The sequence below is a fragment of the Vipera berus genome, assembly GCF_964194415.1.
Source record: "Vipera berus genome assembly, chromosome: 9".
NCBI lineage: Eukaryota > Metazoa > Chordata > Lepidosauria > Squamata > Viperidae > Vipera > Vipera berus.
The window spans coordinates 10,362,968-10,374,709 of record NC_138212.1 but is presented as its reverse complement, the minus strand read 5'-3'; positions in this window follow the sequence as shown (position 1 = coordinate 10,374,709).

The following is an 11,742-nucleotide window of genomic DNA, read 5'->3' as shown; positions in this document are numbered from 1 at the left end:
GCTATCACGTACGATGACCAGAAGGCATTAAGACTTTAGGTGGAAGCTCACGTTACTAAATAATGCTTTTTTTTCAAAGAAAGGAAGGAAGGAAGGAAGAAAGGAAGGAAGGAAGAGAAAGAAAGAAAGAAAGAAAGAAAGAAAGAAAGAAAGAAAGAAAGATCCCATATTGAGAAAACCAATCCTTCTTCCAAATATTGTATCTCCCCTGTTGAAGAGTTTCAATTAGACATATGCCCAGTCATCTTCCAATTTTGACATTATAATTTTAGTGCTAGACGGGCTTATCATTTTAACATGGAAACACATCTGGCTGTATAGATTTCTACTTCCAAAGTTGAATCAGTGCAGACACGGTGTTACCACATTGATAAAGACATAATCTGGCATGTTCTAGGAAAAGGTCTTTTGTGAGTGAAGTCACTTTTCTGAAAAGAGGGGAGAATCTCCAATGCTGTTGATTACTCAGGAGTAATCAAAGATCCATATCAGCCTTTTCCAAACTGACATCCTCTAAATATGTTGAGATTGGACTGTCCCAAAGGTGCTTTTTTCCCCTCCCCCCCTCAAAAGGCAACTGGACTTTCTTTGTTTTTCCTTGAAGATGTTTCGCTTCTCATCCAAGAAGCTTCTTCAGTTCTGAGTGAACTAAACTGAAGAAGCTTCTTGAATGAGAAGCAAAAAGTCTTCAAGGAAAAACAAAGTGCAGAGTTGCCTTTTGAAAATAAAAAAGCATCTTTGAGACTATGGTTGAACTGAAAATCAGGAGGAGTCTCATAGCACCTTTTGAAACCAAGAAATTTTCATTAAAAGGTATCATACCTCCTACTATGTAATTTAACTGGTAGTCGATGGTTCATATAAGTACATTTTCCTCTTTTTTCTTAACTGGAAAGTATTGGTTAGTACGGTGCACCGTGATCTGATTAGCTTTTAGCAAGATTAGCAGTTTCCAACTTTGAGAAATTAGCCCCAAATTAAGGGACCTTCCTTTCATGCTTTCAGTACCCCCACCTTTATTTTTGCAATGAGGTTGCTCCCTCTAGTGGTTAGTAGAGGAGTAAGGAAGAAAAAAGTCAAAGATAATTGTTGATAGATGATATCATGAACTTCATGGGGGGTGTTATGACCTCATTGGTGCATTGCTTACTTTGGCTGTAACATCAAGCAATTCAGGCTATATAGAGGATGTCACACCTTCAAATACCCAAACATTGGCATTGGCTTGGCTCAGATCCCTTCACTACAGTCGGTTATCCTGTCATAGGCTTGGGAGTTTCGAGATTGGGAAGTTATTCAAAGATGTAGGCCCCTGCAAGCTGCAGATGAAATTTGTATGCTATACAGTGAAGTCCTGAGAATAAAAACAAATGCTCATTCACACGGAATTTGGTTCGCGTAGCATCGTAATTGTTGTTATTAGCTACTATTGGTAGGGATTCTTTTTACATGGTTTCCGTAAAGGACTGCAAGCAAATATTGACTGTTTTTTGAGCTCATCTGTTTTTCAGCTGACCCTAGCAGTTGGCTAACCTTATTTCACCTATAATAAGGAAGGGTCGGGGTTGATCAGAAAATGCCTCCAGTGTTTTATTGGATGGTTAAAGATAGTGTGGAGTAGTAGTAGTAGAGAAAGATCTGTTATCTTTAATGATTTATAGAGATACACCTTGGCCGATTTTGTGAGGTATCCTCCACAAGAAAAAAAAGGCTTTGAGGTTGTGTACCCAATTTGCTTTGTTTAAGGTAGACATTAAGTCTTGCCAATGAAGAAACTGATACACTGGGCTAGACCAGAAATTCTTCCTCTGGTTTTGGCTGCCATGAGCCCATAAGTGGCATAAAGATTCAGATAGGGCTCTTAGATTTAAACTGCTATTTAGGCCATTCTCTGACTAATGGGCCATTGGAGTTATGCAGTTAACCCTGACCTGGAGCTAATTGGTCAGACTGATGAATTACACCCTGCCAGTAGTAATGGACTTGCAGGCAAGATCTGGCTCATATTGGAAGAATTAATAGGGAGAGTTGACACCCCGTGCCTGAAAGGAGTCTAATATCCTAAATAATATAGAGGACTTGGATGGAAAAGAAAATTGCAGCAAGTCTGTAAATATTAACTGCAGGTGAAGTTCATCCAATTCGTATATTACCCAAGTGATGAATGGGACATGCACAAGAAAAATGTTTATGGCCAAGAAATGAGTATGAGCAGAAGGGATCTAAGGCCCTCTTTGCAGTTGTTCCAGACTGCAGGTTATAATGGTGTCCTAACAGTACACATAGTCCTTGACTTACAACATTTCATTTAGTGACCATTTGAAGTTACAACGGCACTGGAAAAAGTGACTTAGGACTGTTTTCCACATTTACGACCATTGCAGCATCTCCATGGTCACATGATCAAAATTCAGATGCTTGCCAAATGAGTCATATTTACGACGTTTGCAGTGTCCCAGAGTCGATCCCCTTTTGCGACCGTCTGACAAGCAAAATCCATGGGGGAGCCAGATTCACTGAACAGCCGTGTTACTAACTCAACAACTGCAGTGATTCATTTAACAAGTGTGGCGAGAAAAGGGTAAAATGGGGGCAAAATATACTTAAAAGTCTTGCTTAGCAACAGAAATTCGTTGGGGATTCGTTGGGGTCGTAAGTCAAGGACTACTTCTTTGTACCGCCTAAATGGACCTGCAAGCTGATTCAATTATTGCCTGAAATGCTTAAGCTAGTTACTGAGTTAACTAGGGGAATGTAAATGTATCGGGCCTAAATCATATTGAGTGCCCTGACTGAGTTTGAAACAACTATTTTGCACTTTCAGATGGGCCGTTCAGCTTATTTGTAAAGGGTTTTAAGCTTAAAAGAGGATTGGGGACTTGAAACACAGTAGTTCTAAACTCACTTTGACTGAGACAGCCTATTTGGGCAAAACAGCTGTTTCAAGCTGAAAATGAGGTGAAGGATTGAATTAAACTATTGGTTAGGTTTACACAATGTACAGATCTATAAAGAAACTAAAATCAAAGCTTTAATTTAGCTGAGAGGGCTTTACAGCAGCTGTATCTGACTTGGTTACGCTGCAGAAATAACAGCCAGTAAAACACAGTCTCCTGTGCTCTTATGTAACTACTGATGTTTTAGGATTTCAGGTAAGGCATATTAATATGCAATAAAATTGGGGCAGCTCTGCAACCATATGCGAGAGGGTTCAGTGACCAAAAGTGAATTTAAATGCATTGGGTGTGTTGCTTTTATCATCACTTTTATCATCACTTTCTTCTGCAAACTCTTTTTTCCTTGGAGGTCACAAAAGCGATATATTTTGATATATTCAGTCTGGTTTACACAATGCATCTCAAAAATTGGTTACATCTCAAAAACTGAATATCTGGGATTCTCACTGAATAAAAAGTGACTTGCCAACCAAAGTGAAATGGCTGTGTATGTGAATGGGGACAAAGAAATTGTCTTCCAATTCATTGGTACATCAGAGTATTCTTCTGTATGAATGAGTTAATCCATTTGGGATTCCCAAAATGGTCTCTACCACCCTAGTTTACTGGGATGTTTTTTTCTTAGACAAGTGGACACATTTTCACGCAAAGACCTGGATTGCATCTAGCAATAGCTAAAATGTTTTCAAATGTGAAGATTTTCAACTCAAAACACTCAATTGATCAGTTTAATCAATTTATAGACTGCCTGCTTTTGTTTCAGGAGTCTGAAATAGTTTCAGTGTAGACTTAAAAATAATTAATGCAAATGATCACAATTAATCGCTTAAATTAATCTGGTAATTCAGGCCAACTGTCTTTAACTCAAGCTAATCGAGTATCTCAAATCCAACAATTCATACTGCTGGCAAAGATAATTTATTATGTTATTGTTTACACTGTGGAATCATTCCATGTGTGGCAGCTCAGAAATTTATTTATTTATTTATTATTGGGACTTATATGCCGCCCTATCTCCCGAAGGACTCAGGGCGGCTAACAACAATAACATACAATAAATACAGAGTTAAGATAAAATTAAAATTAAAGGCCTCTGTACAATAAATTAAAATTAAAATAAATTAAAAATTAGAGTTAAAAAATTAAAAACATAATTAAAATCCCTGTCAGTCCAGGTCAGCCAGGTGGAAAAGGAGTGTTTTGAGGCCGCGGTGAAAGGACTGGAGATCTGGGGCCATCCGAAGCTCAAGGTGGAGCTGGTTCCATAGGGCTGGAGCTCCCACAGAGAAGGCCCTCCCCCTAAATGTCCAATAGATTTCAGTGAGTTCAGAAGATGTGGGTGCTCCATCTCTGGAGGCTTTTAAGAAGAGACTGGACAGCCTTTTGACTGAAATGGTACAGAGTCTCTTAGTTGAGCAGGAGGTTGGACTAGAAGACCTTTAAGGTCCTTTCCAACTCTGTGATTCTATGTTCAGTATGTTTAGGGCTGCATTTTGACCATATTATAGTACTGTGAGAAGACTGGAAGAAGTCTGAATGGTCCTCTCAGGACATAAATATGTTGCATGCTTAGCATTTTCCAGTCTTTGATACATGCACAGAAGACACTTCTGCTGGAACTTATATACAGTCCTGTTAATTTATGCCTTTTTTTTCCTGGCAGCTGAATGGATATAAAATTTCCAGGCATCCAAGATTTCCAGACAGTGAGCAAAGCTAGATTTGCCTTGTACCTAAAGACTTTTTGTGGTTTTAGACTTTTTTTAAAACCTTTTTTGGATTTTCTTCCTTGCCTTCTACTTCAAATTGACTTGCGGTTGCAAAATTGTTTTCTTTTTAAATGGATTTTACAAAGCGATCAAAATTTTATAGTACTGTTTTGGTTATATCCTGTGTGGCTTAGCAGCATTCTGTTACCTGGGCAACTTTGAAAAATGCCAGTTGCAAAACGCAAAACACTTGACAAGAAATACGTATGGACCTATACAGCTAATCTTCAGCAGCTGAACTCAAACTCAAAAAGCAATTGTAGATATTCAGCCATGAGCCATCGACACCCAAAATCACCTTTTGTGTCTTCTTGAGACTTCTGCAGCTGCCAATGCCAAAGTTTCTTCAATGAGCTACTTATATTTATTTATTCTTTGAACTTGAGATGTTTCAAGATCAGATTCAAAGGGAGATGATGTTTAGTCCTTGTTGGGGGATACACACATGCACACACAGATACACAAACACACTTCTGAAATGGTATAGAGCAGGGGGTTGGACTAGAAGACCTCCAAGGTCCCTTTTCCAATTCTATTATTCTGTTATACAATTTACTCTTGAATTTGTCAGACATTTTTCCTGATCTGACTATGTCTCAGATAAAACATTCTGTGGCTCTTATCATGGGCAATCTATGTAGAGAAATATGTCAGGATTTTTTTTTTATTTTTTATTTTAAAAAATCCAAATCTTCCTGCCAAAATTGAGTCTCTCTCATAAATTTTAAATGATGAATTTCTACCCAGTTTGCAGTCGTTAAAGGTAAAGTGAGCCTTTAATTCCAAAATGTGTAATGTGAACTAAGCTAACTCTTAGCATCAAAGCTGTGTCTTGTGTTTGTTTCTGGGTAAGGTGTTTAATTTGAGCTCCAGATCTTGTTCACCTTGTCAAATGCTATTTTTGTTTGAAATGCATTTCTCTAATGAGCATGTGTTTTTGTTATTTTACAGGTTGAATTAAGCCCTGGGCAATATCATTTTAAAAAAAGAAGAAGCACAAACACGATTAGAGCCACTGAAGATCAATTGTGCTGTAAGTATTCCCCATTCTCTCACTATTGGGTGGAGCAGGTGTGTGTGTTGGGATGTGTCTGTGTGTTTATATATATATATATATACACACACACATACCATACTTGTCTTAAAGTTGGAAGCTGGCTCAGTCTGTTCAATGAATTTTACCAACATCCTTTCTCCTTACTTTCAATACACTTAGAACTTCTGATGAAGTAGCATCCTCATAGGCACAATATTGAAAAGAAATATATATATATTTGAGATTTTGGGAAGGGTTATTTTAATGCAGAATAAGTACATTAGAACCTGCAGAAGCTAGAGTAGCTAATTTTACATCTTTCCTCAGAAAACTGTTTTATGGCACTAAAAAGGTGATTTTCTGACTAATATTGACAACACTCTCTTGGTCATTGGGGTCTAGAAAAACAGGTTTGGAAGATCAGAAGTGATCCATAAGACATCCACTGCTCTATGGGTGCTGGATTATTTTCACTTTGGATTCCAGATTGTCCTCACTCGATCTAGCTGGGATGAAAAAAACCACAATTCACGCTCCCCTATTTTTAAAAACATGAAGTCCGGTTTTGCTCAATTCTCTCATCAATTGAAGAAGAAACATAGCATTTCCTTGATAAGTGGGAAACAAAAACAAAGAAAAACTGAAAAGCAAAGTTGTGCCTTTCACTCACACAAACATTTCCTCCTGCCTGGGTCTATTTTTATCGTAAGGAGGAAGTGATAGTATTTACCTCTTTGCTCTTGTCAAACAAGAATGAAAAGAAAAGCTGCAAAGGCTGCTGGAAAAATTGGCAGATCTCTACACAAGTAGTTCTCGACTTAATGACCACAATTGTGCCCAAAATTTCTGTTGTTAAGTAAGACGTTTATTAAGAGAGTTTTGCCCCATTTTACGACCTTTCTTGCCACAGTTGTTAAGTGAAGTACTGCAATTATTAAGTTAGTAACACAGTTGTTAAACAAATCTGGCTTCCCCATTGACTTCGTTGGTCGGAAGGTCGCCAAAGATGATAACATGACTCTGGGACACAGCAACTATCATATTTCGTCAGTTGCTAAGCATCTGAATTGTGATCATGTGCCCGTGGGGATGATGCAACAGTCCTAAGTGTGAAAAATGGTCCTATGTTCGATGCTGTTTTAACTTTGAACGGTTACTAAATGAGCTATTATAAGTCAAGGAGTACTTGAATAACAAGAGGACACTTTGGGTGCAATTGTAATAACAAACAAAGAAGAGGGGCTGGCCAAAGTGAATGTTTGTGACTCCATCTGACATATGTGTGGGATTCAAGGAACAGAACAGTTGATGTGTTGTAGGCAAGTCACACCTGTACAACTTCATGCCTGTGATTGCCAGTGTTCCTCAGACCGATCCTCTGAAAAGTTTGCACCATGTTTTATAAATGGTTGGTGATGCCGTGTTTCCCCGAAAATAAGAGCCAACTGTAAAATAAGAACTAGCATGATTTTTCAGGACACTCATAATATAAGTCCCACCCAAAAAATAAGCCCCAGTTAAGATCGTCAGCCCGACAGATGCATTTAGTACCGTATTTTCCCAAATATAAGCCCTAACCAGAAAATTGCTAAGCACATTTGATTTGTGCTTAGATTGTAAGCCACCCTGAGTCTTCGGAGAAGAAGGGATATAAATGGGATTAAAATAAATAAATAAAAGATTAAAATAAAAATAAGCCCTAATGCACGGGTCTTCATGCCTGGCTGAGGAATTCTGGAAGTTGAGGTCCACAAGTCATAAAAGAGCCAAGTTTGAAGGCCCCTGCCCCAAAGCGTCTTTTGGAGCAAAAATTAATATAAGAGCTGGTCTTATTTTTGGGGAAAACACGGGTAGCACTGGCGCTTTGTTAAGAAGGGCCTGCCTCTGTGCTGAAAAATGGCAAGCTGAGATGATGGGTTTCTAGAAGCAGGGTGCTGTTCCACCAATCTGCCTTCCGTTCAAAAGAACATCCGTCTTTGTCATACACAGCCTGATGCCTTTCAAGCGTGGTGGACTATAATTCAAGCAACGTGAGGGAAGTGAGGGGTCTTGTAAGGGACAGGAGGCCCCATGAGTTGCCTTTTGCAAGCTTCCTGCGGTTTGTTAAAAGCAAGCAACCTGTCGCAAACTTTTGCCATTTTAAAAAAAATATTTATTTTGTTTTATCATAAAAATAAAAAAAATGCAAAACAGAAAAACAAACAAATATCCAGCACTAACAAAGCTTATAACTATTGGTATATAAAGGAGAATTTTTCTTTCCCCCCCCCCCCAGCATCTAGCTGGGGTGGATTCTATATGTTTAATGTTACATTTATTTGATACTTGGGTCCTTTCTTTCTTTCTTTCTTTCTTTCTTTCTTTCTTTCTTTCTTTCTTTCTTTCTTTCTTTCTTTCTTTCTTTCTTTCTTTCTTTCTCTCTCTCTCTCTCTCTCTCTCTCTCTCTCTCTCTCTCTTTCTTTCTTTCTTTCTTTCTCTTTTTCTTTCTTTCTTTCTTTCTTTCTTTCTTTCTTTCTTTCTTTCTTTCTTTCTTTCTTTCTTTCTTTCTTTCTTTCTTTCTTTCTTTCTTTCTTTCTTTCTCTTATAGAGAGAAGGAAATTTTCAGATTTCTCTATGCAGCTTCTGTCAGTGACACATCCTAGCATACCGACTGGCAGTTGCTCAGAGAAATGATTAGAAGCCATCATTTTCAGAACAAAGGAAGTTGCCTTTAAATCATGGTTAGATGATTTGCCTATCTATTCTACCATTGTGCCTGCCCACTCTCTTTCTCAGCTTGAGGGTGTTTTTCAGGTCTTTCACATCATTCATTGCAGGTGCTGAATTATACCTCTGACATTTGCTTTCAATCCTTACACTTCGTACTGCATACAATTTTTAGTCTTTCTCTTGCTGAGGGCCAGGGGTGATGTGGCCAGGATGTCTGCAGGTGGGACAGAGATATAATTTTGGGTGTCCTCCCTCTGCCTTTTGGGGTGCTTCTTCTTCTTTTTACTGTTTTGGCACTGAATTAAAAACAATATCTCTTTTGCTATGCTCCCCTATTTCATTGCTGTTAAAAAGGGGGAAAGTGCTGATGTAATGGATTTTTGGAGGCTATGTGCAGCATTAGCCCATTAGTTATACTTTGGCCGCCTACTGAAAAGAGAGAACTCATTGGAAAAGATCCTTAGGTTGGGAAAGATTGAAGGCAAAAGGAGTAAGATTGAAGGCAAAAGTTGAAGGGGACAGCAGAGGATGAGATGGTTAGATAGTGTCATTGATGAAATGAACATGAATTTGGGCAGTGGAAGACTGGGGGCGTGGTGGTGGTGGAGGGGGGAGCCTGTCATGCTATGGTCCATGGGGTCATGAAAACTCAGACACAATTTAATGATTGAACCACAAACACACGTACCACTAAAATACAGCCCATCTCCACTTGCTGAAACGATCTGTCTCTTTGCAACTGCTCCAGCTGATCGCTGCTGGTTCTGTGCACCCTCCAGATCTGATAAGACTGATGCTTAGTTTTGATGTATGGTAGGCATCACATTTTCAGCCTGTGTTTTACAGAATTTAACTACTATACAAACTTATTTAAATACTGGATTGTTGTTACTTTTAGCTTTCTAAAACCTGAAACTGCTGCTAGGTGCATCCAGAATTTGCTTCCAGAGGTCATCTTTCTTTGTTCCCTAAAAGCATGACTTTCTGATTATGCCTGCAGTGGCTTTAGAAGATTGTCACCATAAGACTTGATGACAAATTTTCTGAGTCTTACTGTTATTGGAGATCTTCCATGCAGTTTTCTGTCCCCAACCCCTCCTTGTGTTCCTTTATGTAAGTCCCAAAGAACATCAGCTTCTTCCTCTGTTGGCTGAGATTTCTAATGTTAAGCAGACAAACACATTTTCTTTCACTGATAAATGCAAGTACCAAACCTTATTAAGTCACTCAGCTTGCAGCTGCTGCAAGGAGGAAAAATCGAGTTAATTTTGTTAAATCAAATGCAGTATGTTGTTATGGTGACCATGTACAAATTGGGGTCATCTTGGCTACACATGCTTTCTGGAGTACATCTGCTGCTGTGTTTATTGGTTTAGTGTGCTTTTATTTTAAATAATAACATCAACAAGTAGAAGTAACAATGGAACTCTAGCATGTCTACTTAAACTGCAGCCAAGGAGCTGGACATTTTACGTGGATATTCAGGAACCTCACCTATTGGTTTCAGTGGGATGATTCCTGACTTTGATATAGAGTTCTAATTGTATGAATGCAACTAGCATGCACAACTTTTAAAAATGCAAACAGCTGGGGGAGATCTGAGCCTGGCTGAGGAATTCTGGGAGTTGAAGTCCACAAGTCATAAAAGGACCACGTTTGAAGACCCCTGGGCTATACTGTTGAAGTTCAAGAAGAAGTTAATGGTTGCTTGCTACCCTTCCAGAAGAAAAACTCCTTTCTCATCTTGCTACTGGTTTCAGTCAACCCAAGCATTCATACTGGCATTTGAACACCTTAGAACAGGGGTCCCCAACCCCTGGGCTGCAGCCCACTATTGGGCCATGACCCATTTGGAACTGCGCCATGAAGCAGTGGGTGAGCATGCGCACATGTGCACAGCTCTACTTATACAAGCAGTGCACAAACGTGTGTGTGCAAGGCTATATTTGCACGAGTGGTGGGCACATGTGCCTGCCGCTCATGCAAATGGATCTGCACATGTGTGCTCATCTGCCGCTCATGCAGTAACATCCTCTCTCCCTCCCCTGGCGGTTTGCAAAGCTGGAAAGGTTGGGGACTGCTGCCTTGGAAAAATTGTTGCAAAATCTGATTTCGAATCTCTCTTGATTTGTCTAATTTGGATCATGCCTTCAAGTTCAAAGGTGCACCTATTTATCTTTGTCCCCAAAGCAAGAAATTACATGAATTGGATTCCCACACTGTCCTATGCCTCAAAAGTTACTTTTGTAGGAATCAAACTTCAGTTAAATGTCAGACTCTTTTGGCTTATATTTGGCTGAAATGTTGACTGAATTTTTTTAGATACTTGATATTGCCTGGCTAATTATGGGTAGTCCTTGACTTACAACTGTAATTATAGTCGTAAGTCATTGCGGTCACAATTCAGGACATCCACATGACCAAAAGTACACTTCTGTCTTTTTTCACAGCTGTCATTATATGAATGTCATTAAACCGGTCATTAAGCAAACCTGTTCATCTGAATGGGTGTTTTTTGTCAGAAACTGGCAAAAAACATCATGGATGGTGGTCAAAAATGACTGGTTGTTAGAGGACTATCTTTAACAATAAAGACACATCTAACAAAATGGATGTGTAATTTCTTCAAATAACATGTGCAATTTAACCCCAGAGCTTCTGTTCTTTTCACCAATTTACAGAGCTTTTCATTGCAACTTTGTGCAAGGTAGCTAGCTGTTCATCGTTGATGTTTTTGGCATACTGCCCTGGGAACTAGCTGCCAACCCATCTCCCACAGAAAGTGTAGAGAACAAGGTCTTATGTACAATTGCACTCTTTAATTTCTTATCGACCTCCACATCACTCTGGTTGAATTTGCACGGATGTGAGACTGGCCTTCTGCACTGACTGGGACTATGGCTTCTTCAGGTCCTGGGTCGTGCAGAGAGAGGTCCAAGCAAATGTGAGTATACTTCCTTCAGGAGAGGAGATTTCCAACAGAATTCAGTGAAAGTCAGGAAGAGAAAGGATTGGGGGTTCTCTGTGCAGTTATTTCACAAGGGTCACATGTCCAGCTGAATGCCTGAAGAAGTCTAAAATCTCTGCCTTTTTGACAGCGTAAAGTAGGAGAACTGGGAATGTGAGTGATTTGAATGTGTTTCTCTCTTTGTTGTCATTTCAGAAAGGTGAGTGGCAACATCTTCCAAGGTCTCTGAACATCAAAGTGGAAGAGCAAGGAAGACAAAAGAGAGAATTGCATGCACATGCTCACACAGAAAAAGTTGTGGTC